This window comes from Python bivittatus, unplaced genomic scaffold, assembly GCF_059951505.1.
Source record: "Python bivittatus isolate LINGU-HERP-01145 unplaced genomic scaffold, Pbiv_v1 ctg000200_np1212, whole genome shotgun sequence".
Taxonomy (NCBI): domain Eukaryota; kingdom Metazoa; phylum Chordata; class Lepidosauria; order Squamata; family Pythonidae; genus Python; species Python bivittatus.
Genome location: NW_028277040.1, coordinates 10914313 through 10941264, shown reverse-complemented (window position 1 = coordinate 10941264; position 26952 = coordinate 10914313). Strand labels below are relative to the sequence as shown.

Sequence of the window (26952 nt, the reverse complement as noted above, 5' to 3'; positions counted from 1 at the left end):
ACAGGATGTTAAAGTGAGAGTGTAAGAGAGATGCTGCTTTGATCCCTAAAACATAACTGTTAACAAATAACCTCTTGGGGAGGAAGACATGCATTGAAAGGAATGGTGGGCACAAAAAGGGAGCAAGTCTATGCTGACAAGAAGTATCTGCATCGAGGGCAAACTCATTCCTCAGATGATAATAGCTTTAGCTTTCTGGGTTGTCTCTTACTGAAGTATAAAACCAGTACAGGGGATATTATTTCATTAATTTGGTCTGAATGTCAAAGCTTGTACACTATTTTATTTTGCAATATGAAACACACAGATACAGATATTTTTTAAAGTAACTGTCTGAACCTGAATCTGCTTGTAAAGAATTGTTACATTAATACCAAGTTGTAGTTGAAACTATAATTATTATAATCATTTTTGGTAAAGCATGAATCTATGGATTTAAAGAGTAATTTTAGAGTGAAACTTCAGTATCTATTATTATGACTCCATGTGGCATGGATATCAACAGTGCATAGATGCTCATAATTGTCCATCATTTGGGCCTCCAAAACTCTAGACAAAAAGCTTATCTTTGAAAAAGCTGCATAGAAAACAATATAAAGCAAGTTAATTACTAAGGATATATGATTCTTGAATATTTTATCGAAGATTCAGCAGCAAGAACATTCTATCTGAACTGATCTGAGACCTGAAATTCAGTTTAATAAAATATTTGACAGAGGCTATAAAGGGAAAGAATCAAAATATCTACAGATGCTTCAGTTTTTGAGAAAACAGGATGGAAATATCACAGATGGTTGACTTTTTAGAGAACATTAACTGTGCCAAGTTTCAGCCATGTAACATCAAGTATTTCATGGAAACATTTTTTTTAAAAAAAAAAATACCCTGCATCTTTTTTTTTAATTTTATCCTGCACCTTTTTTTGAGGCAAAGATAACAGTGGTAAGAAAAAGATAGTGGCCTTCAAATGCTGCAGAAAAATATGTTGTGGTGAACAGTGCAGAAAGTGTCCAATTCACCAAAAAAAAAAATCCTTTCACACAATAAAAATCTTGCTAAAAATCAAAAAGTCCATCAGCCTCTGACTATTTGCTTTGCTGAGTAGACAGACTTTTTAGTATGGCTCATTGGCAAGTTTAGCCTCTTCTGGGAATGAAGTTTTACATGTAGTTGTGCAACAATTAAAAAAAAGTTGGAGAAGTTTGTTTGTTACTACTATTAGTGCTGCCATGGAAAACTCACACACTGTGAGTCAAGACAGAGGCAGAGAAGTAACCAAATGGAACCAGAAGAGTCAGGGGGAGGGGTGCATAAAAGGCTGTGAAAGGTAGCAACTGAAAAAACTAAACAACTGCAGACAAATTGGAGTCAGATATACTGTAGGCAAGACAAATAGCTTGAGAGTTAAGGAAAGTTAAAATTATTTGGAAATAGGCTGAGATTCACACATGAAAGAGCAAGTTAGGAGTGTTCACAGTGATAGTTACTGGATTCAAAATGGTAGAAGCAGCTGAGTGATTGAAACCCCATTCCTGTTTATGTGCATGCAAAGCATGTAATGCATGATAAAATGGGGGCAGAATTTCAATTGTCCAGTTGCGCCCATCATTTTTAAGCCAGTGACTATTGCTGCAGACTCCCCTGGAGCAAATTAAATCAGTTAGGAAGAAAATCTATATCTCCATTTCACTCTCTCTCTTCTGCCAATAAACGTGCCTAAACATTTCTTGCAGAAGAATGAGAGATTGAAACCACAGAGCAACATTCCCCAAAGTCTTCTAAAAGGCAGGATTTACAGAAGTAATAAAACTCATTGGTTGCCTACTCATGTCACAACCCATCAGCACTGTCTACAAATAAAAGGAATATTTTAATCCAAGATTCAGATTGACAGATTTATTTTACTGAAAAACTTCATCCATTTGCATCCTTGTGCAGTCCTAGCAGGTACATTGAAACAAGGATATATAACAGTGTAAAATGTATATAACACTGAGTTTGTTACAGAAGTTGTCCGGGATCACAGGTGCAGATTCACTGTCAATTCTACTACTATTTGCCTAATAGTTTTCTAACAGAAAACATTACAGAAGAAAATAATACAAAACTGCCAGCACAACAGGTAGAGACTAGATTTAAACTGATGACTAGATCCTTACAGGAATCACTGCAAACTTATCTGCTTCATATGTTGCAGAAGTTTAGATTGCTATAGAATTTATTTCTTGGATAATTGTATTTATTATTTTAATTCTTCTGCTTGTGTAATTACAAAGAACATTAGTTCACTAAATGCAACCTGGATCTCAAGGATATCCCTTATCCTTAAGTCAATGATTATTTTTTTATGGAAGGAACAAATATCCATAATCTCTTTGTTAAAGCTATGTCTTTCTTTTGATGATAGTGGTTTTAATTTTCCTGATTTTAAATAAAGTTGTTTGGGCGTATTTGTTCGTTTCAGTCTTATATTGGAATGGAAATAATATTGAATGTGTTCCACTGTGGCTTGAGGGTTATTATCTAGTATCCTTACAATCTGGGCAATTTTTTGTTACTCATTGTAGTAGGACTTTGGATAGCTATTGTCCAACACTGAACGTTTTTAGGTATTTCTGGGCCTTATTCAGTAGTAAATTTAAATTTGATTTTTCTTCTTGTGAGGAATTAACACTTTGGCATAATTTTTATTTAAAATTAGCTGGTTTAGAGGAGTTTTTTTAAAAAAAACAACAACATGAGCTCATCATAGAATCATTCTTCCTAATAAACTATTAAGTACTTATAAAACTTTTGAAATTCTACAAAATGAATCTGACTTACTTAGAATGGTTGAGTGGCAATTTTTTTTTTAATTGGATATGTGCCATCAAGTTGTTTTTCACTCCAAGTGGCTATAGAGATAGATTTTAACCTGACCTTTCAGGTCTTCCAATGGTGCAGCCATTGCTCTATAACTGAGTCCCTCCACCTGACGGCTGGTCTTCCTCTTCGTCCCTTTTCCAGCATTAAAGCCTTCTTCAGAGAGTCAGATTTTCACATAATGTGCCCAAATGAATGGCAGTACATACAGTTAAAAAACCTGTTTGGCTCTAATACCCTTGTGGCCTCTGAAACACCAAAGATGCTGAATTTGTTAGAGAAGTTCTTTACTGAACTAAACTGACAATTTATTAATACCTCCAAATTTTAAAAACATCAGCTATCATTTTGTACAATGTACAAGTAATTGAGAATTGAAGTATTCTGTATTACCCAATAAATGGCTTCACGTTTTAAGGAATACTAGATCTGTTTCTCATGACTTAAAGAAACCTGAGTAGTTAAGCAAAAAGATTCTCTTTAGAGTATATTAGACATTTCAGAGAATGCTTTAAAGGGTTAGCTCTCATTGTTCCTATACTGGAAATGTAATAAGTTTGAAGGAACTTGGGCCACCATTTGGAAAGGAACACCAACAGTGAAGTTGTCCAATGGGAGGACGTGATAATCTGGAGAGCGGACTGAATACCTTACAAGCTGCTGCCAAAGTATCTCAGCCAGGGCAGGATGTTCTTAAGACAGTTTAAGCACTAGACAGAAGCTGCTTAATTGTTAAGTGTGTATGTGTCCATATATTGCTTTCTCTCAGTAACAGTCATAGGGCATTCCAGAATAAGGGATTCGATAAAGTAAATGGTTTAGAGAAGGTTTTAAACATTTTTCTTCATTAGGTTTTAGAAATGACTGCTTCCAAGAGCATAGGGGAAACTGTGCATGATAAGATATGGCAAGCTTCAAAAATTAAGTTGCTTATTGATACATGCATTTCCTGATCAAGCAATAAAAGTGATAATGATGAAACACACACACACACACACATACACACACTTTGCTCATGTATTTTTCTTTCAGGATTCCCTGAGAAAAAGATTCTGCAATTTTGTGCAGCCTGACCTTAAAAAAACATTTGGATTGCCTGTATAATAGCATCCTTTTGGACAAATTCTCTTGCATAGAGATTGATATATATGGTCAGGCAATGTTCACACATTGAATTTATCTACCTTAAGACATCTACCTGTATACCCACACAAGCAGTCCAAATCTCTGCATCTTTCCTTGGAAGACATATATGCATTTATTTGCAAGCAAGAATGCCAGGTATTGTTCTAATGCATAGGACATAAAATATTAGTCTTGTTTCTGGAAGACAGATCCTGGTGGAACGCTAGGGGGAAAAAATCCTAATAGTAAAAACAGTTCAGCAGTGAAACCAATTGCCAAGTGAGGTGGTGAGCCACTCTTTTTGGGATGAGTCCAAGCAGATGCTAAATGGTTATCTTAATTTGGATTCTGCACTGAATTAGACCTGCTGATCTAAATGGCAACTCCCAATTTTACAATTCCATTGCTGCTTTAAAATCCAAGTCAAATTGCAAACTCATACACATTTGCATGGTGGAAGATTCCATGTACTCCGTGTGATTGATCTTTGAGTAAACATGCATGCAAAAGTGGGCTAACCCACTTTTTTTGATAACCCATCCCAAATATTGTTATTGCAACATCCAGTATTACTCACAATATCCATTAAGCAACTATAGAATTTTATTTGCATTTTAAACAGGTATGTGCTACTGCCATCTCAAAGGTCCCTGAGGATTTTACATCTGTGAACCATTGGTGAAGAATTAGATTGAATTCTCAACACATAAAGATGATGAGCGGCTAAACAGAGATAAGAGCGCCTAATCACAGGGATTCAAGTCACTTGTTAAAAAAAACGTAGTTACAATGAAAATTATGAACAGAATCAGAAGCATCAAACCTAGAGCATCAGATATGAAAATGATGCTTTAAGGGTTCTAAGGGAAGCCGATTCCTTTGATCTGAATCTTGATAGTGGATTTCCATCTTCCAGCATGGCATCAATTTGGAAGAATTGCTATGAGTACGGCAATAAGATGGATTTTCTTATTTTGTAGTATTTTTGCTTTCAAAACCAGCTAAAGAGTGATTTTGAGTAATTAAATGGCTGCTGTATTACAGCAGTGATAAGTCCTATTGTGACACAGTTGTTGAGGCTGAACAGTGCCAAATAAACAGGATAAATGCCCATAGAAATGTTGTTTTGCTGCAGGCAGAGGTGGGGTGTGTGTGTGAGAGACAGAATGTTGACTTTTGATTTTGATTGATTATGTGCCATCATGTTGATGTCAACTCTTAGCAACCACATAGATAGATTTTCTTCATGAATATCTGTCCCTAACCTGGCCCTTCCAACTGTGCCCCCATCACCACCTAACTGAGTCCATCCGTCTTGCTGCTGATATTCCTGTTCTTCTTTTCCTTCTACAATGACTATATCAGCTTTAAGATTGCAATAATTTTGGGCCAATTTTGTGGCCATGTCAAGAGCAGAAGGTGGTATTGGAATCTATGCATTCATGGGTACACTGACCAATCTGATCCTCCATGCTTGTTTTGCCATCAGCTGTGGTAGAACAACACAACAGAACATCTATGCTGGTGGACCTTTCCATGAGTGTATCTGGGCGCTGTTTGCAGTGCAGACATCATCCTTTTCACCAACATCTTTTTCCTGTACTCTACAGATATAAAATAAAACTGTAATGGATTTCTCTGGAAGCTTATTTACAAAATCTATTGAAGTGGATTTTAGGGTAATATGGATGGAAACATTGAAGAAAAATCTACCCATCATCCTGCAGGGTAAAATCTGCACAAAACCCCATATGTCTTCAAATGATACAATATGGAGCTAATATATATATATTGAAAACAATCCATTGAGGTCATATTTTTTTAAAGCATATACTTATTTATTTAGAGTATTTCTACAATACCTGTTACCTTAATGGTAGCAAACAGCACATATGGAACAGCAAAAATACATGTACCATATGAGCTCCCACATTCTAAGCCAGCTGCAATATCTGGGCTATAACATAACAATAATCCAACCTTGAGGTTAACAGTACATGAGTCACTGAAGTCAGGTTATTCTTTCCAGGCAGGGATGCGGTTGGTTTTCCAGCCAAAAATAATGAAAAACCATTCTTGCTACTAATGATATGTGGCTGTCATCTTCAATGTTGGATCCAGGAAGCCTCCCAGAGTGAAATCCCATGCTTAATGGGGTGGGGGTGGGGTGGGGGTGGGATGGGGTGCAGCCCATCCAAAATAGATATTTCTCCCAAATCCTGAAGTCCAGTCCCAGAATTAGTAACAACTCCATCTTGTTTGTGTTGTTTCAGTTTTTTGTCACACAGACAGTCCCCATACAGTGTGGAAACATCAGATGCCCTGGAGAGGTAATAATGACCACTAGCCAATAACACTGTTTACATCTTGATTCATGGAGTTCTGTATTCTTTTAAGAGTCTAAATCTATTCAAATTAAATTGGGTTCCATTCAGTCCCAATCAGCATAAATGTTAAAATTGAATCTAATTGATTTTCTGAATCAATTCAAACATTTACATTGGATAGATTTTTCCCAACTGATTTGAACATTCAGATGGATTTGTATTTTTCTACTATTACATCACATTGGTTGTCACTGTCTATTCTTGTAAATCCAGAATACTGTTCAGCCCCCTTTTTTTTTTTTTACTTCTTTTTCCTTCACTGTTTGTATTCCAATAGGATGGGCTGCTTTCCATTTAATCATGATTTCTTTTGTCTTCCCTTTCCTCCTAATCCAATCGCTCTTTCTTCAAATATTTGTTTCGCCATTCTGTCCTCATTTTATTTCTATGACCAAACCACTTTAACATCTTTTATACTAGTCACTCACTTTTGCATTCAGTCCACATTAATTCAGCACCCGTTCATTTTTTGCCCCTTCTCTTCTTGTTTTATTATATACATTACACATGTTTCTTAAATTAGGGGCTGAAAAATCCAGATGCCATCCACTGAGATATTGTATTTAGAGCTGTAGGCTGCAAAAATGCAGATGACCAAGAACAGCAAAGAGACAGAATTTTTGTAACTTTTTCCTGCCATCTCATGGTCCTCTGGTAATCCTGTTAAGAGTCCGATCTCATTGAATTCAACTTGCTTTTCTGTTTTTCTGCTCCACACAACTGTCACTTCCATATAACAAGGTGGACAGAAGCAGTCTTATTTTCAACCATTTTTCTACCTTTAACAAACATTTCATCATGACAGACAAATTCAACTGGTTTTTTTCTTCATTGTGTATGTGTAACTTGCAATTGTTCATTCTATTTTCCCTGTCAAACATAACTATGTTGGTCTTCAATACATTATTATTGATACAACTAACAAATGTAATATTTCCCATGTTATTTACTCAACGTAGTCAGTATAGTCAGTATAATAATATTAGGGCAGATCCATATTCATAGAAAAGTAAGGAACATTTTAAGTTATACCACAAAGCCATGAGAATGCATGCAGCTCTCCTTAATATATATAATTTTGTATATAACTTTTCCAAAATATTTGCTTTTCTATAGTTTTTGTGCTAGGTCCCAGTGGATTTCTTGGATTATATGCTTATTTGTGATGGAATAGATTCTATTTTGGTTATTTTGTTATAATAATTGAATTATTAAATAAGAAAAGGTTGGAGGTAAGAGTTGATGTGGTCACATAACTTGAAATAATAGACCAAAATAATAAATAAATAAATAAATAAATAGTTCAGTATTCTTAATAATATGGGTAATATGTGGGCAGGGTTTTTTTCTTTAAAAGTAATTTCTAAATCTTTGCAGTGTAATTGAATTTTTGCACATGCCTACCACATATGAAAATAGTCAATGAGTTCTCCCACGTAGACACTTCAGTATAATCTGTTTTGATTTACGTTGATGTAAAACTCTTATAATTTACTTTTAAAAACTATACTATACTATTCCAAATTCCCTAACATGGCATTCCAGAGAGATTGTTAGGATGGAGAAATTATCCCATTTGTTGCATGCTTGTTATGCCCCATTATGATGCCAAATTTTTCTCATTTAAATCTGGCCTTTATCACCTGTATTCTCTTCAAACTCCAGGCCATCCAAAGTCCATATCTTTTGAAATCAAAAGGACCTCTGTATTTTCGTACACAAATCAGTGGTATGACGTGAGAAATGGGCAGTGAAAAACAGCAAGACAATTACAGTCGTCTTTGAATTATGGATGCAAAGACCATTATTAAGAGGGCCATGGACTGCCATGGTCTCAATCAATTTTGGATCAAACACAGTCTGCTGGCTGCCTCAAAGCAACAATCAGCACATGGAAACATGTGCATTTGGGGCATGTGATGCAAGCAGATAGTGGACTAAAAAAATGACTGTTTGACATGATTGGGGGGACCAGGAGAAAGAAGAGACAGGTAATTGTAGGTATGGATGATATCAAGAAGATTAGAGGAATGTCTCCAGAAAAGCTACAACTTATTGCTGGAGGCAGGTTAAGATGATGAGCATTTGCCCATGCTGTCACAGATCCAGTCCAATGAAACCTAGCTTATCAGCATACACATTGTGTTCGTATTTTTCTTGAAAGCACACATTGTTGTAAACAACTTTTCCAAGTAATCACATTTTGTGGGCAAGTTTTGTGTTATGATCTGCATTGCAAAATTCAGAGTCATGAGCAATTTGATGGAAAACTACTCTGATTGGTATATCAGTCTGGGAAACAGGACTTAGATCTGTTTGCTTAAAGATGTGGCCCAAACAAAATTATCCAGAACATCAGCTGTCATGAAACACTGAGAAGTATCTTCCTCTTAGGAATAATTTCCTATCCTTTCAATGACTTTAGGATGATGACTTAAGTCTTGTGGGTCTTCAAAGCAATGATGTTAAGCATTCATTAGCCCCATAAAGTACTTTTTATTCCTTTTTTTTCTAAACCTGATAAAGCCAGCAACTGCAGTTAAGGGGGATATTTTACACTGCGTCAAAATTTTACATGAGTTTACATGGGCTTCCCCTCCCTGTTAATTTCAGTCTATTAGAATGTAACTATGAAACTGTCAAATCCAGCTTCTTCAGTGCAATTTGCAATGAAGGTATGTGTGCGCGTATGCACGGAGAGAGAAGATTTCAGTGATTAATGGGAAGTTTATTGCTACCCAGATATGCTTTTGATATAACCTGAAAGGAGGACATGATAAAGGACATCTACATAGCCTTATGAACTCCAGAGTCTTACATAAACCTAGGGACATGTCATTTTGTGTACATGCCCCATAGAATTTCTTCCTCTCAAGTAGGAGGGAGAGTTTGCCCCACAAAGAAAAAGAAAAAGAAAAAGAAAAAGAAAAAGAAAAAGAAAAAGAAAAAGAAAAAGAAAAAGAAAAAGAAAAAGAAAAAGAAAAAGAAAAAGAAAGAAAGAAAGAAAGAAAGAAAGAAAGAAAGAAAGAAAGAAAGAAAGAAAGAAAGAAAGAAAGAAAGAAAGATAGATAGATAGATAGATAGATAGATAGATAGATAGATAGATAGATAGATAGATCCGATTCTCCTTTCTGCCATTTCATCAGCCTCTGTGGCTGGCTTTGTTTCTGACATTGGTGAAACAATAGATTGATCTCTTGAGTATTTATTTGGTTTGTTTTGCCAGTAGATAAATGTATAAGGAAAACACAATAGTGACAAGAACACCCTTTTGGTTATTTCAATGTTGCTCTAATTTATAGAGCAATAGGTGTGTATGGGTCAAGATAAAATGAAGGGGGGTCTGTAGACTAAGGAGCATACAGATATATGTAGATAAATGTATAAATGATGGTGATTTTTGTTTTTGTTTTCTAGAAGGGGAGAAAATGCATAGGATCAAGATCAAAAGGAGTCATTGTTCTTCTCTGTTCTGTACTGGTTAGACTACACCTACAATACTGCATCCCGTTCTGGGCATCACATTTTAGGAAGGACATTGACAAACTGGAGTGCACCCAGAGGACAGCAACCATGATGATAAGGGGCCTGGAAGGAAAGACATGAGGTATAGTGAAGATATTGAATATATTTTGCCCAGAGAAGGGAAGACTTTGGGGAGACATGATAGCTGTCTTTAGTATCTGAAAGGATGTCCTATCACTAATTAATCCAGAAAGCAAGACAAGAAACAAGGGGTTTAATTTACAAGGAAGCAGATTTCTGCTGGACATCAGGAAAACTTCCTAATGGTAACAGCTCTAAAACAATGCAATGAACAGCCACAGGAATTGGTGACTCTTTTTGATGGAAGTATTTAAACAGAGGCTTGATGCTTGGGATATTCCAGGCTAAATTGTGAGGTTTGATGGCCATCTGTCAGGGATGCTGTAGTGGTGAATTCCTGTAGTGGGCCAGAAGCTAATCTAGATCAGTGTTTTTCAACTTTGGCAATTTGAAGATGTGTGGACTTCAACTCCTAGAACTTCCCCAACTGCATGCTGGCTGGGGAATTCTGGGAATTGAAGTCCACAAATCTTTAAGTTGCCAAGGTTGAGAAACACTGCTCTACACAAACAGAGTTGGCCAGTAACAAATAGTTTACCACAATTTTTAAGTTCTGTTTCCCCACCACCATCACCACCACCACTGCCCCCAAGCGACTGTAGAAAGGCAGATCCCCAGATTTGTCTCTCAGGAATTGCAGGCAGAGATTTCACAGTATGTCACTCACACCGAATTTAGCATTGCCGGACAGTTGCCCATTAAATCATATATGAAATTGCCTTATTGACTTTCAAGGCACTGCAATGAGTTGCTCTCACTACTTCACAGATCTGCTGTGTAATTATCTTGCAAGCTGTTCCCCAGGGTCAAGCAAAGCTTGCTCTGCTGTCATTTGAACTGAAATCTCTGACTACGATGGCTTTATTAGCGATGCTCCATTTTTTAGAGTTCATTACCCAAGAACTGTTAACAAGGGGTGGGGTCAAGCACCAACATTTCCCTTACGTGACAATCACTGGCTATAAATCAGCCCATTGTAACCCAGTTATAAACCTAAGGGTGTTCCAGGTCAGGTGGAAATGATAGGCACGTTTTCCTTTAAAGGGCCAATAAAGGTTTAATGTCTTGGCAAAGGATATTAGCACTGTTTGAACAATAGCCAAAAGATTAAAATCTGCATCCCCACTGAGAAATAAATCACAGATCTGTGATTACAACTGAATTGGAAGTTGCTGATGGAAAATAGTGAAATCAAGAATGATGAGCCAACTATGGCCCATAAAGTCAAACACAATATTGGGGTGCAATATTTAGAGGACTGGGAAGGTTGCCTAAATTGGTATTATTGCCCAGGGCAGGATATGCTCAAGCTACAAATTTTATTTAATTTAAAAGATGAGATCCACCACAAACACCATGAACCAGGCAGACTTAAATGGAGCAATGCCCCTTTCCTGACTCAACTGAGTTCCACAGGGCTGATGCTGTGGATAGTAGATTTACAATTAAATAAAACTGGTGGTCCTGGTTCATCCAGCACACATCCTCCTCTTTGTTTCCTGCCAATTTTCCTAGAAGGCTATCACATTGCATGGTCTGCTGGTACCCATTCTTACTGAATATCTATGTGAGACTTCAGTGAGACTCACATCGCTTCTTCCAGCCTGACAAGAGTCCTGACAAGAGGGCAGGGGGAGAGGCGAGAAGGCAGATGTGTGTTTGATGGCACCTTGAGGGACAAGCTCCGTTCTGTTCCAGTGTCATCCCCAGCCTTTTTCTCATCCGTGTACTTTTATGGCTGACTTCACATTTAGCCACATCTGTCACCAGAGGCATTTTCTGAAAAGCACCTGTCAGCCACTGGTGCCTTTTTCTCACTTCCCAGGCATGTCCTTCTGATAATATTTGCAGTTTTTACATTTCTCTGCTCAAATTCATAAAAAGCTCTAAAAGATGGAAGCCAGCAAGGCCCGATTCCTCCAATTCAAACTTCTCCTTTGTGTTTTGATGAAATTAATTGGCTTATTTGGGGTTCTTAAATGTACCTGCTGTGGAAAATGAGAAATGAAAGGAAATGCAGCTTGGAAACTGAACAAAGAACAAATACTAAGGGCACTGGGCCATTCTTCTTTAATTTCACACTCGATGGTTTTCATTGCACAAAATATTTTACCCTTTGGTTTATTTATTTATTTATTGAGCCATCATTATGCATGCCAAGTAATCAATCTTAACTGTTAATCAAAATTTGTTTGATTCTGACAGATGCAATTCTCTCATTGACACCCCCTGTTTGGAATGATTTATAATTGGCAGTCAGTTCTTAGATTCTCCTGCAATCATTTCTCATTACAGAAGAACATATAAAATAAGTCATTAGCAAGCAGATTGTGGTTATAATACTGCCTATTCTCTCATGAAAAAAGCATAGTCAATGTTCAAACAAAACTGAAGGGGCGGGTGTTCAAATGCAACACTGACACTTGCTCACTCCCTTAGTATATCGGCAATAATACAGTCACCAATCCTAAGCAGATACAGCCCATTAATACTGTATAAACCATTCCAAGTATTTCCATTCTCCTTGTTAGAACACACAGATGCTCATACTGAGACAACACCCCCCAAAACAGCCTAGAATGAGACAAATGAAAAATCACCCCCAAATAAAACCACTGATTTTCATTTGAATACTGGAATCTTAAATTTCATAATGGAATTCACAAAAGGCCTTGATTGCTCTGCTTTTTGTCAGCTTGAGGCTTGCTAATTTGGCTGGTCTCTGCAATCAACTGTAACGAAGCCTGTAAACCTCTAACTAGTTATAAGTAGAATGCTTCAATTGACGCTGCTTTCTTCCAATCTGGCATTCACTTTAATAGTTTAAGCTGCAGCAGAGAAATTCCAGCCCCATAATTTAGCAAGCTACTTCATTCATCCTTAGTCCCCCCAGTTCTTTCAACATCTCACATATATTGCTTCCTTGCTGGCTATTCTTGGGTAGTGTTATGGTTGAATCCAATCTGTGCACAGTGTTCCATGGCCTGAAAAAGATCTTGTTTCTCAAACTTAGCCCCTCATCACTCTAATAGCATTTTCCTTCCTTCCTTCCTTCCTTCCTTCCTTCCTTCCTTCCTTCCTTCCTTCCTTCCTTCCTTCCTTCCTTCCTTCCTTCCTTCCTTCCTTCCTGTCTTCCAACTTTTGTCTTCTTTTTCAACCCAACTCCGTCTCAATATATAAGATCTAATGAGTGAGCTAACATAAAAGTATTGGATGGTACCATCTCCTACAGGTTTTGAAACAACTTTTCTTACAAGCACAACAAATTTGTTAACTTTAATTTGTTCTGCATCTCAGAATGATTCTACCTGTCCTGAATCAACCTCCAGAGGCAAATACAGATGGGAGTACAACCATCATTTAGATTTCACACTTTTCCAATTTTGCAACACAATTTTCAGGTAAAAATAATATATACAGATGGACTTTACTAGTGAACTGTATGGTGGTACTGGCAAAAGAGATCTTTTAGATGTGGTGCTGGATTTGTTACCCCAGGATTACTATTTTATGAACTTGAGCATTTATATGGATTTTTAAAAAATCAATTATGAACAATAGTTTTTTTTTAACTTTCAAAGCAATTTTTGATATATACACACATAAGCATACACGCGCACACACTGTACATGCACGCACACATGCACACACACACACAAACCACCTTTGAGCAAGCCTCCCCATTTTGTTCTTTCATCATCACCTGTGTAATATATGTGAATGTCCATTTACAGTCATGCCTTAGAGGACCATCATTCACTTTCTGTGGCCTACTTCCCTTTGAGAGATGTCACTCTATATCTCTTCTAGCTGATAGGTATGGGATTCCAGGAGGTGTCAGGATGCTACATGGACATGTGGAATGAAGCGCATGTGATAACAGCTATAAAATGGCCTTCTATCATGGGAGGCATCAGCTGCTGTTAATAAACACAGAACCACTCAAAAGGGTTGCCTTGTCTAGTAGCCAAAGTTGCTACATAAATTGTAATGACAAGCAGAGACAAGTTATGGGGCTTGTGTCAGCCCTTTGACATCCCTCTTTACAGAATGGGCACTAACTTGGATGGAGGGTGTGAATATTTAGCAGCCGAGCAGAAATCTGTTAACACACAGCATCAGTCAACAAATGGCTTCCACAATAAAATTCAAGCTTGTTGTACCACCTGATCTCATCCCATTGCCACACAATAGTGTAAAAAAATATATATATCAGTTTTGCCTATCCCTGAACATACATATTCAAACTGTGGTCATTTTTTGTACTTTTAGTGATTCCATGATTAAAAATTGCCATAGAACAACATAAAATGTTGGATGATTGTTCCAGATGCCACCTCTCCAATTTTCAGCTGCCTTTTACTCTTTACATTTGATGAAAATGCTCAGATGAAAACTTTTTAGTGCCTCACACATCATTTGATCTAAGATCTCTATCCACAACTACTTTTTCTCTCTAGCAGCTAATAAATAATTCTAACCCAAGATGTCCACTTCATAATGTTTTCTATAGAGCTGAATACCTGCATTGATTTCATTTTAAAGCATTATGATTGGGTCCAGGTTCTCATGTATGCAAAAAAAAAAAAAAAAAAGAATAGTGCTGGTGGAATTCTGTGCTATGTTGCATCATTATCACATATAAAACGTGAATAATTAAACACACGAATTATAAGAGAGTATATTGACAATTTAACCTCTGTTTAGGATGACCAATGTTTACTAGCATAGATTACTATAAATAGCTAATAAAGCATTCATTCAAACAGCATTCATTTAAACTGGTTTCTCTACCAAAGTGCGCATAGACAAGGATGAAGTCAGCAGTGAAATAATTCCATAAACAGGAGATCTGTATATATATACTGAACTCCCCTGACATGAAATGAACCTCAAAAACAGTCTGACAGACTGGGTTATAGACTTAATTACTTGGATATACCTCCTAGTTAAGTCTAAATAATTTACCATACACAGATCTCACCCCAGAAATGGGCATATTCCAAAAATAACAGAGAGGCTTCTTAACCCTCTATGACACTATGAGGGGCCATCCTTCAGAAAATTTATTTATTTTCACATCCCATATGTGGCTAAATATACAGGGATTCAACCCAGGCAATTAATACCTGAAATCTTCTGCTGGGATGATCCTTCTATCATATTTCTGAAGAAAATGGCAAATTTTGGTAAGTTGCCATTCCCCACCCCCCAAAAAAAAGGTTGGGGGGGAGGAAAGACCAGGGCACTCTACTTCTTACCTTTTCTATTTTCTGATAATAAAATTAATAACAATGACAATACATATAATTCCTCCAAAGTGTTTTAAAGTCATCTGTACTCTTGTCTTTGCTCTTCCCAAGCTATGGAATGCAAAAAACAGGCAATGGGACACAGCAAGCCAGTCAATGCTCCCTTCATCCAATTGACTGATTGATTGATTGATTGATTATGCTCTTAGTACCACACAGATAGACTTTCTCTAGGATGATCCATCCCCAATCTGCCTCTTCATGTCTTCCAATAGTATATCCATAACTGTTGCAATGTATCCAAAATATGATAGAGTCCTTTGTTCCTCCACTGAGAACTCAGGATAGATTTGTTCTATCATCCATCTGTTTATTTTCCTGGCTATCCATGATACTTTCAGGAGTCTTCTCTAATGCCAAAGTTCAAATCCTCAACACTCTTTCTATCCTGCTTCTACAAAGTTCAAATTTTGATTTCATAGAGTGTCACAGGGAAACCCTTTGCCTGCATGATTCAGATCTTCATAGAAATGGACACATCACAGCTTTCCAAGGCCTTCATTGCTACCAAGTCTAGTTTGGAATGCATTTCTTGACTTCTAGTTCTTTTACTGCTGATAGTTGATCCTAAAAAGCAGAAGCTATGCACCACTTCACTAACTTCATTGCCAGTTCTAAGGCTGATTGGTACACCTGTTCTCATGAGTTTGGTCTTCTTTATATTTAATCTCAATCCATTTTTTACTGTGCTCCTTGATTTTCATTCTTAGAACTTCCAGATCATTTTCATTTTCAGCTATCAGAGCAGCATCATCAGCAATAGTGCAGGTTATTGATGTTTCTTGCTCTAAGTTTAAAATCACACTCATCTTCTTCCAACATACATTCAGTATACATTCAGCATATAGGTTGAATAAGTATGGAGCTTGTCTCACTCCTTTGCCAATCTGGAGCCAGTCTGTTTTGCCATGTTCTATCTGGACAGTGGTTTCCTATCTTGTGTATACTTTTTGGATTATGACAATGAAATGTTCTGGGAATCCCATTTTTCTAAGCACATTGGTTAACAAAATTGGAGGCCTTTCTATAATCAATGAAACATATATTGACTTATTTCTGATATTCTTTGGCTTCCTCAATTAGCTAACTTGCTTCAGCAATGTTCCTTGTTCCTCAGACTTTTCTAAAACCTGCTTGAACTTCTGGTAGTTCCCTTTCTATATAAGGGTCCAACCTACATTGGATGATCCTAAGCAATATTTTGTTAGCATGCAAAATTAAGAATAGATAGTTTGCACATCCTAAAGTTTGCTTCTTTTTTTTTTTTGGGCACATAAATTATCCTCTTCCCATCTTGGCTACTGTGTCATTCTCCAGATTTGCTGGCAAAATTTTATAGAACTTTAATTATTATTCTTCTATCACTTTCTTGGTAAATAGAGGAATGGTTTGCCATCTCCCAGACAGTATGAAATGAAGCCTATATTATTGTCACCTACCTTCAGCATTTTCCTTCTATTCTTGCCAGAATGATATAAACACCACCAGTGAAAGGACCCAAAGTTAATTTTCCCCCATCCATCCCTAGTTGGAAGAGCTACAAAGATTGCTAATTGAAGAAGACATGTATGCATATGCACGTAATCTATATCTGAAACTATACCTGAATCTTCATCTAGACTTTCAAACATAGATATATACATGCACAGAGACATCTGTTTCTGATTGACTTTCTGTCTATCTATATCTATAATTCCTCAAGTCACATATAAAGAATCCAGTATGTTATTAGTGACTCAAATATTTGGTATAGAAAAGGCTGAGGAGCTCTTTACTTATTCTGATGTTTGTATACACAACTTACTCAAATCATTATCACCTTGTGCAGAATCAATCATCTGAACCCCAGTTCCATGCCTTTGAGTCAATCCACATATGATTTTAACACTTAGTCACAGACATAGTTGTTTAGTTCATTTTTACTGAATCACAAAACTCAAGTTGTGCCAATTTCAGCACATAGCTATAGGCAGTTGTTGTGACTATGCATCTAAACCCTGAAGCATATTGCTGCTGCAGTGGCACATTGCCTTCTCTTAAAAAGAATTAATTAATTAATTGCTACTGGTTTTCAAAAATTCAGCATAATTTATTTGTGGTAATAGTGGCATAACTGACTTGTCCTCTTCTTCTGAGTACCAGAAGCAAATTTAAATATAAAACTGATGCACGAAATTCCATCCCCCTGTCCTTTATGAAGTTTCATCCATTATGCAAAGACCTAGCTCTCTGGAGAAGTCTATAATGCTGGGAAAGGTGGAAGGAAAGAGAAGAGGATGACCAGCAGCAAGATGGATGGACTCAGTTACAGTGGTGATGGGGGCGCCATTAGAAGTCCTGAAAGACCAGGTTAGGGATATATTGTCATGGAGAAAATCTATCTATGTGGTCACTAAGTGTTGACAACAACTTAATGGCATGCAATCAATCAGTCAGTCAATCAATCAATCAATCAATCATCACTACCCATGATAAAGTCTTACCTCCCTTTTCTGTCACTGAATCTTGTGGAGCCCAATCTTTTTACTCTGTTATTCATTTTGCCTGTTGATAATTTTTGCAATACTATGGCTGGGTAACCTGTTCTGCATCATACAGAGGGCAACTTCACCACAGATGTGGATGGTGACATAATTATATTTACATGTGGCTGAAAACCTACAATGGGTAGGTGGGAGGGTACAATTCAATTTACTAAAAATAGAACACATTGTAAAAATCAATGAATAATGAATATGTAGCGCTGATGTTACTGAAGCTACAGACACTGAAGCTACACCAATCAGGACATTGAAGAGTAAGAGGATGTGTGAAGCATTAAATAAAAATAGAATCAAATTATTGTTGTTGTTATTTTGGTCATTGACCAGTACAATACATAAATATCATAAAATATTATAAAACGCTAGAACCAACATAGGTAGCATATAACATATAAAGTTATAAAGTTAATATAAAACCTAGAGCTAATCTAAAATGTATGTATGTTTGTATTTTAATGTATGTTTGTATTTTAATTATTTATGGATTTTAGCCACTGTTGGAGGGATTGGATATAAAACCTAGAGCTAATCTAAAATGTATGTATGTTTGTATTTTAATGTATGTTTGTATTTTAATTATTTATGGATTTTAGCCACTGTTGGAGGGATTGGTGTGGTTTTTTTTTCTTTTTTGTTATTGTGAGCTGCCCAGAGTCACCCATTGGGGGAGATGGGCAGCATACAAGTTTAATAATGAATTAATTAATTAATTAATTAATTAACAGAGTTAAAATAAGCAATTCCACTTAAGAACAGTAAATACAAACATTTTAGCTATCTAAACCTACTACTATTTATTGTCTATAAAGTTCTTATACTTTTGGATAACCTCTGAGCAAAATCTTGCCACCTGAGCTGTAACATCAGAACTATCCTTCAGTAGAAAATGGAGATTAGGATTCTGTAGGTTTCCCTATAAGCAAAATAACTATTTATTAAATTAACTATGTGGGTCACAGAAGAGAACATCATTGATCCTGAACAAGCAGGTTTTCAGGTAGGCAGATCAACAACAGACCACTGCCTGGAGCTACAATTTCTTGTTGATAAATAACCAAGTCTCTACAAACAAAACTCTATGTGGTGTTTGTTGATTTCGGAGCTGCTTTTGATTTGGTCTCAAGACACAGGCTACGGGCAATCCTAAATAGATAAACAACTCCTGCTCCTGATCTATCAACTATATGAGAAGACAGGCCTAAGAATAAGATGCAGTCAGCAGAGGGAGCTTTCTAATTATATCAAGACATTCAGAGGTGTGAAGCCGGGCTGTATATTAGTCCCATTGCTATCCAATTTATTTAAATTCCTTAATTAAAGCACTTCATCCAACAGATATTCATGCCACTCAACTAGCTGATAGAGAAATCCCAATTCTGATGTATGTAGGTGATGCAATAATCTTTTCCCAAACACAAGTTAGCATGAGGCATACACTGAAAAGTCTGGCGAAGTATTGTAAAGATGAGTTCTTCACTGTTTATTAGGACAAAACTAAAACCTTGGGGGGGGTTGTTTGTTTGTTTGTTTCTGTCAAATAAGAGACAGAAATATACATGGTCAATTAATAATATCACAATTAACTAAAAGAAATATCTAGGGGTTGTCTTTCAAAATAATAGGAAAATTACAGCCCAAACTAGTTACTTCAAAAGTACAAAAGGGTGCCAAGGCCATCTTAAGTTTCCACAGAATATGAGGAGGTATATTTGCCCCGGCTGCAGTTAAGCTTTTTCAAGACAAAGCAACAGTATAATTGATGTATGGGATTCAGGTCCACCCTCTGATTTTGCAATCTATGGACAGTCCAGTCAAATTTCCTTGGGGCCGTTATAGATGCCCTAAAATGCATGGCCAATACAACCCTGAGGCCAGAAACAGGAATGTCAAGCATCAAGCTGTGAGCCTGGTCCAGAGTACTGCTAACCTGTCTTATTAAACCCCAGTGATTTACTACTACTACTACTACTACTGGACAAGTACAAAGACATTTGGCAATTAACCTGTGAGGAAAAAAAAAAATAATTTATATGAACTCTTACTCAAAATCCTAAATCATATGGACTCTGAGGTTGCTGTGAATATAGTTAAATCAAAGATAGCTGATATAAAAATCCAGAAAGATCTGTCAAAATCCCCAAATTGCCTGTTAAAAGAACCACCACCACCCCACCATCCCAAGCTTCTGTTAAATACCTATATAATTTAATCTTCTACAAATACAGATGGGCTTTCTCTAGGGCACACACTAATTTGTTTCCTTCGGCAGTAACAGAGGGCAAATACCACAAGATCCCTTATTCTGAAAGTCTGCCCATGTGGAGAAAGAGGAGAATCTATGGCACACAGTCTTCTAAGATGCCCTCTTTATGACAAGCTGGAAGACTAAGAATCAAATGCTCATTGTAATATGCTTAATGGACTAACCCATCGCATATAGAAGACAACTCAGCAAACTGAAACCATCAGAAATCAAAAGCAAAGAGATTTTATATTTATATTTAATAGTCTAATATTTTGGAATACTGTTATCTAGGCTTCCTTCTCTGAGCATAACATCACTGGGGAAGAAAGGATGCTCAGGAATAAAGCCAGCCTACTTTGCCTCAGTGCTACAAAACTTTCAGATAAGCCTTTGCATTTGCAGAGCTAACTCTAACTTTAGATAGCTGTGCGATTGTCTACCAAGTTCTATGAATGCCAAACAAGAAAACACTCCATTAGTCTATTAGCTAAGTATAAAGCTGTTCCACCTAGAGGCTAGCATCTTCAGTTTCAACAACCTTATGAGCAGTGAAAAGATCTGCCTGTTGTAATGAGGTTTGAGAAAGAGTAAAAAGCTTTTAGGGAAAAGAAACATCCTTTCTCATTTCTGTCTTTCTCCTTCTGTTGATGTCAACATACATCCTCAAGCTGACAAAATAACACTGCTATGAGGAAAATCATGGGTGGCTGCCAAACAAACCTAAATCAGTTTTGCACTTAACATAACTATCTTGGATAGAGGTATGTCAGCAGCAAGCCGAGATTTTGTCAAAATGATGAAAGGTGGATCTTGATATCACAATGTAAGCTGCACCATTTATGTACTTGTATCTGCAAATGCAAAAGGAACATTTTTGTTTCAAGAGCATGACAGACATTTTGTTATTTGACTCCCCTTGCCAGGCCCACAGACATCCATGATTGGCTATCCCTGTGAAATATGAAGTACAATGGGGCATTAAAAGGCACTAATATGCCCAAGAGAGAGCCAGTTTGGTATAGTGGTTAAGGCACTGGGCTAGAAACCAGGAGACCATGAGTTCTAGTCCCACCTGAGGCACGAAGCCAGCTGGGTGACCCTGGGCCAGTCACACCCTCTCAGCCCTAGGAAGCAAGCAATGGCAAGCCACTTCCAAAATCTTGCCGAGAAAACTGCAGGGACTACTTCAGGCAGTTGCCAGGAGTCAACAATGACTTGAAGCAATGACACACAGACGCACACATACACACACACACACAAGGTCTTAGAATGGATATGAATGGTTCTTCCTTATCTTCTACATCTTTACCTTCATCGGTCATATCATAGAATAACAAAGTTGGATGGGATGAGTCATCATTCAATGACTGTGCTAACAAAGGGCCAAATGAGATATTATGTTCTAGGACTGGCTGCGGTTGAAAAAGGGAACTGAGTGCTCTCCAGTTCAACTTACTTGCAACATGGAGTCACCATGTTCTGCTGTTTTCCTCTCTCCATGCTAGTATTCAAGAAGCCCAGAAAGAAGTTTGTGGAATGTAAAGTACCAGGAGACCAGGTGAGCCAGTTCGGTGTAGTGGTGAAGTGCTGACCTAGAAACCAGGAGACTGTAAGTTCTAGGCCTCCCTCGGGTATGAAAGCCAGCTGGGTGACTTTGGGCCAGTCTCTCTCTCTCAGCCCAGCCCACCTCACAGGTTATTGTTGTTGGAAAAATAGGAGGCAGGAGTATTAGGTGTGTTTGCTGCCTTGAGTTGACCAAATATAAAAAAAGAAAGAAAGAAAAAAGTTGGGATAGAAATATAATAATAATAATAATAATAATAATAATAATAATAATAATAATAATAGTCATTTATTCATGATCAGGAGTTGCACCCAATGAAAGAATATCTATTTTGCATTTAAATAATATCTATTTTTGCATTTAAAATTCATTTAAAATAATTTCCAAATGCAGGGTTTGGAAAAGTTCCTGTATGAGATCTTGATGAGATGCTACCAAAAGATATACACCCTCCAGTTTGTTTAACATCACTCAGAGCCACCTGGAGTGGACTGGCATAGAAATATCAATAGTAAGTAAATAAATAAGTAAGTAAATAGCTACAGTCATAATTCTCAGGGCAGATGTATTATAGCTGGAGCCAAGTATGACTGAGTTCACACACTATGCTATGTCATAATGCAGTTTATTTGTGGTTTAACATGAAGGATGATCCCACCTATTATAGCTTAATATTACATTCAAACCAGGCTAATATATATATAAACCAGCCTGTTATAACTTCTTTATGGCTTATCAGTGAAGACAGCAAATCACTTGCTTAAAGATCACATTATAATTTTAAGTATGTAAAAAAGTATACTTCAAAATGCAAAGCTTAAATATACAGTCAGAAGTATGTATCCATATACATCAAACAAATATGCCTGACAATAAGCAATGATAGGCTGTCACCCAGTGGCAAACCTAGGTGTGCCTCTATGTAATGTGCAAAATGGCCTTATTTGCCTATTAAAATCAATGGTACAGATTATATTAAGTTAGGCTGAAGCGGGTTCTATGTATAAAATGATAAAATCCACAGCCTTCCCTTTTTGGGGGCATTATAATAATAATTATTATTATATTTTATATAATTATAATAATAATTATATATTATTGTTGTTGTTGTTGTTGTTGTTTACATTTTTGACCTGCTTCTATGGTCTACGCTAATTAAGCGAAAAGAAAAGAAAATTCCCTAAAAGGCATTTTAACAGTTCTCTGTTAAAATTACTAGATTGATTGGGCAGTGATTTCTAGAAGTTTGGTGACAGCCTTGGAATGTGAATGGACACCAGCACACTCATTATTTAGTACAGGTCTAGGACTTCTGCTAATGAAGTCAACATTAGCAAGGTCTCCTCTAGTTTGAAAGAAAAAATCCCCAAGTCCCAAGGACAACTGAATTCACTCCTCTTTAATCTCTTATTGAAAAACTTTTTTGAGGTTCTAAACCAATTAAATTTAATTGCATGGGACCAGTTAGTCATTACTTATTTAATCCATATGATTTCAATTAGGATCTAACTTCGACCAAAATTGGATTGACAAATTAACATAAGGATTTCCTTGCATGAGATCCAGATTCCGTACATCATGTTTTATTATTTAATTTAAGCACGCTCCATTAAAAAACAACGAAAAAGAGGATGCTAGCAAAAACATTTCTATCCTTCTAACGTTCCATTTAAAACACAATTAGATTCCAGCTGGAGATCACCAAAACACCCTGAGAACCATGCAGAGCAAGTATATGCCTTATTCTATTTTGAGATGCCTTTGCAACATCACCTTGTAGCAACAGCTGTTGAGAAAGATGGGATTGGTGTGAATTCCTCCTCTATAGCTTGGCAAGTGGAAAAGATGTTAATACATTTTTCAGTTCATTTTAGGTTCAGGTATTCCCAAGAGCTATCTACCCCCTGTTAATCAAAAAAGGAACAAGATACTAAGATTGCCCAGCAGGGATTTGGAAATGAAATGCAAGCCCCTCTCGGCTGGAACTCTCGGCTTGGGTTTTATTGTAAAAATGTGGCACATTAAAAGATCAGCTGCTAAATTAGGTAGAATAAACTTCCTGAGGTGCAAACCTGATGCCAAGCTGCTCGATTTGCAACTGGCCGACAAGTGGGTTGGCTGTAAGCCCGAGTCCAGGCCTGAGTAAACAAGGCTAACTCAACACCAACATTGCTAGCAGTGATTGACTAAAGTCTGCTTTTTGTTGGCAATGAAAACCAATTCTTTCTGGAGCTGTTTCCTTGCTGGTACCTTAGGGGCAATTGTTGTAAACCTTGAATGCATGCTAAATTAGTGGAACTGAACTGTGCATTACCTGAAGTCTCCCTGATTTTAAACTGGAAACAATGATGGTTGATAGGTAGGGCTATGATAAGCCAGATATGCTTGTCTCCATTGTCTTTCTCCTCTCCCCATTCCTGAAACAACCTACTGGCTGGCTCAGATTGAAAAAGAAAGGGAGTTGCCCTCATCCAACCTTTGCTACCTTCTACAGCTCTCCAGTCAATATCATTCCAGATGGTACTTGAACATTCTAAAGATTTTGGAAGAGATGTAAAGAGTAATGAAGATGACCTTGACAGAGACAGGCCAGATACATTGCCAAAGCAATGAGGAAAAAATCATGTCTTAAGTTCAAAACAAGCAGAAGGTGTGTGCAAGTGGCTCAAACACCTCCCTAATTCACATGGATATCAGAGGTGGCACGGCACAATCAGACTTGCGAGATTCTGTTATTATAGCCACTCTCAATTAAAAGTAGTATTAGCCTTCCTATGGAGTTGATTCTGGGTCTGGTCTATCTAATGGGGCTGACAGGAGGGTATGTGGGAATGCAAGAAGAAGCAGGAGGTGAGAATCCCCCATTCCAGAAGAGGAGCTTTTGCCTAGAAGTGAAGATCCAAGCCACTGCATTGACTTAACACGTATTCAAAGTCTCCTTTCCTTCTCACCTACTAGCTGCAGCCAGTTTTATGGAATGGAGGTGGGAGGGGAAATGCAAAACATTTTCATACTGGGATATTGGTATGTTATATCAAACGATAGTAAGCAGGATCGTATGTTTTCAATTGGTATTTTTAGCAGCAGCCATACATTTAAAATAACGTCCTCTCTGACCCATAGCTGCTATGCTGAACGTATACTCTTAACTATACAATATGCCTCTGTTACAATGTTTGATTGTATATGTTAGCATATGTTAGACCCTCAGTGGGACTAATAACCGTGAATATATCTAGTCAATTTAGTATTCAGATTGCATTAAGCCTTCATATTTCTAAGCTGAGTATTTCAAATCAGATGATTGTTTTCCCTTTATTTTGCAACATAGTCACATTAACAAAAAATTAAGCCAGACTCAACAACTCTAGCAGACATCTGAAGCAGATTGCACCAACGATTCCAGAATCTCTATACCAAGTCTTAAGTACAATAACTATTTTTATACAAGGCAGGTGTGTTCCACTTTTGTGGAGGGTAGCTGGTAAACATTAAACAAAACTCTTTCAATCCTCCCCAAAGAATAGCAAAACCAAACTTAGCAACTAGGGTTAAAATTTCTTTTTAATCATTATGTACATTCCAGTTTCCTGGATTCAGTAATTATTGTACAATGTAATTATTAACTGGGTGCAATTCATTATTTGACTCTGTGTGTGTGTGTGTATTTGCTATACAAAATCAAATAATGAATTGCACCCAGTTAATAATTATACACATACCGACACACACACACACACACACACATTTCTCTGTGCTTAGGAGAAATGATGTTATGAAATGCTTATGAAATGATCTCTGTCAAATTCTTCCCTAGAGTTCCACTTATTTGATCCCCCTTACAGCAACAGTGTCATTCAATTCTTTTTTTACTTCTGTTTTTTGGGGGCAGACTACTGCGTATCATTTAACAGGGAAAAATTCAAATTCATTCACAGTAGGCCCACCAAAAGAGAACTGGCATTTCACCTTCCTTTTTCACTATCTGCTATGCCATCCCACAAATTAATGTTAGGGATGGAGTTGATATTTCCATCTTGTATTTAATAGAATTTCTCCTCTTCTGATAAACTGAGATACAGTGGTACACCAAAAACTGTCCAATAAAGGGCAGGTTTCTTCTAATAACATTGAGGAAAAACAATCCTAGCATTGCCTTCTTTAATTATGATAATGGTGAGGAGGAGGAGGAGGAGGAGAACTTCACCACTTTATCTAGTATGGTAATGAAATGTTTATATCTCCAAAATCCAACTCAGAAAACTTTTACAACACAGCATTGCCTTCTTTAGTTATATAGGTAGTCCTAGCTTACAGACCACTCATTCAGCAACCATTTGAAGTTACAACAGTTCTGGCCATTACAGCGCCCCTGTGGTCATGTGACCATGATTCAGGTGCTTGGCAACCAGCTCACACTTACGACGGTTGCAGCGTCCCATGGTCATGGGATCACCATTTTCAACTTTCCCTGCCAGCTTCCCACAAGTAAAGTTAATAAGGAAGCTGGCAGGGAAGGTCACAAGTCACTCTGGTAAATCCCTCTAGCCTTCCTGTGCTCACACCGTGCCATGCCATCCATCCCCCAACCTTCCTGTGCTTCCATGCTCCTTACCTGGGATTCCCACCATCTCCCACTTAATGACCCACGTGTCTTGGGGTTTTGACGGCAACCATGACTGCAGGATTTGTCAGTGCTAAACGATGCAGTCATGTGGTGTCACACTTTACAACTGCATCGCTTAGCAATGACAATCCCGGTCCCAACTGCTGTCATCACCCAAAGACTACCTAGATGACTTGAGGCTGAATACAGCTTTGGCTCAGAAATGAGCTGAGCAGGATCCTACTCTCTTACACAGCCACTGATGGGGGAATGAGACTTCCTGCAAGTAACTGCAACGTGAGGGGAAAATGTAAGGCCACTAACAGGAGGAAAGCTCTTGTTTAAATATGGAAAGTCAGGCAGTTCATTCCAGCATGAAACTACGGACCTGGGGTGGTTTATATGGCACATCAGGCGCAGGGGAGAGAAAGCATTTTCTGCATTACAGCCAAGTTCTGTCCATTCCATTTATATTTGATCTTGACCCCCTGGAACTTGTAGCAGGAATAGCATCTGATCAGCTCCTCAGGAATTCTTCCTGGCAGTGGCTGCTGGTACTGCCTTTACTGCCAGGAATGTAGGCTATTCTTGGTGGCTGAAAACTGTGCCCGTGAGCCTCAGCCATGCAGCATGACTGAGCATAGCAACAGAAAGGCTGCCTCTTAGCAGGAGCTCCATCTGGTCTGGTCATTTAAGCACACA

At 37.5% G+C, this 26952-nt stretch overlaps 1 long non-coding RNA gene across 3 annotated transcripts in view; it reads right to left on the bottom strand.

Annotated features, from left to right (window-relative positions):
• The window catches only part of LOC148216536 (uncharacterized), a 43091-nt gene extending 16749 nt beyond the window's left edge, over positions 1-26342 (bottom strand). For 2 of the 3 annotated variants that reach the window (XR_015795189.1, XR_015795190.1), the window contains exons 1-2: positions 26260-26342; positions 21537-21825 (exon numbers count right to left, since the gene is read on the bottom strand). This is a non-coding gene — a long non-coding RNA (uncharacterized LOC148216536). The remainder of the gene's footprint in view (positions 1-21536; positions 21826-26259) is intronic. The other variant, XR_015795191.1, reaches the window with a different exon arrangement.
• Between the last annotated feature and the right edge of the window lie 610 nt (positions 26343-26952).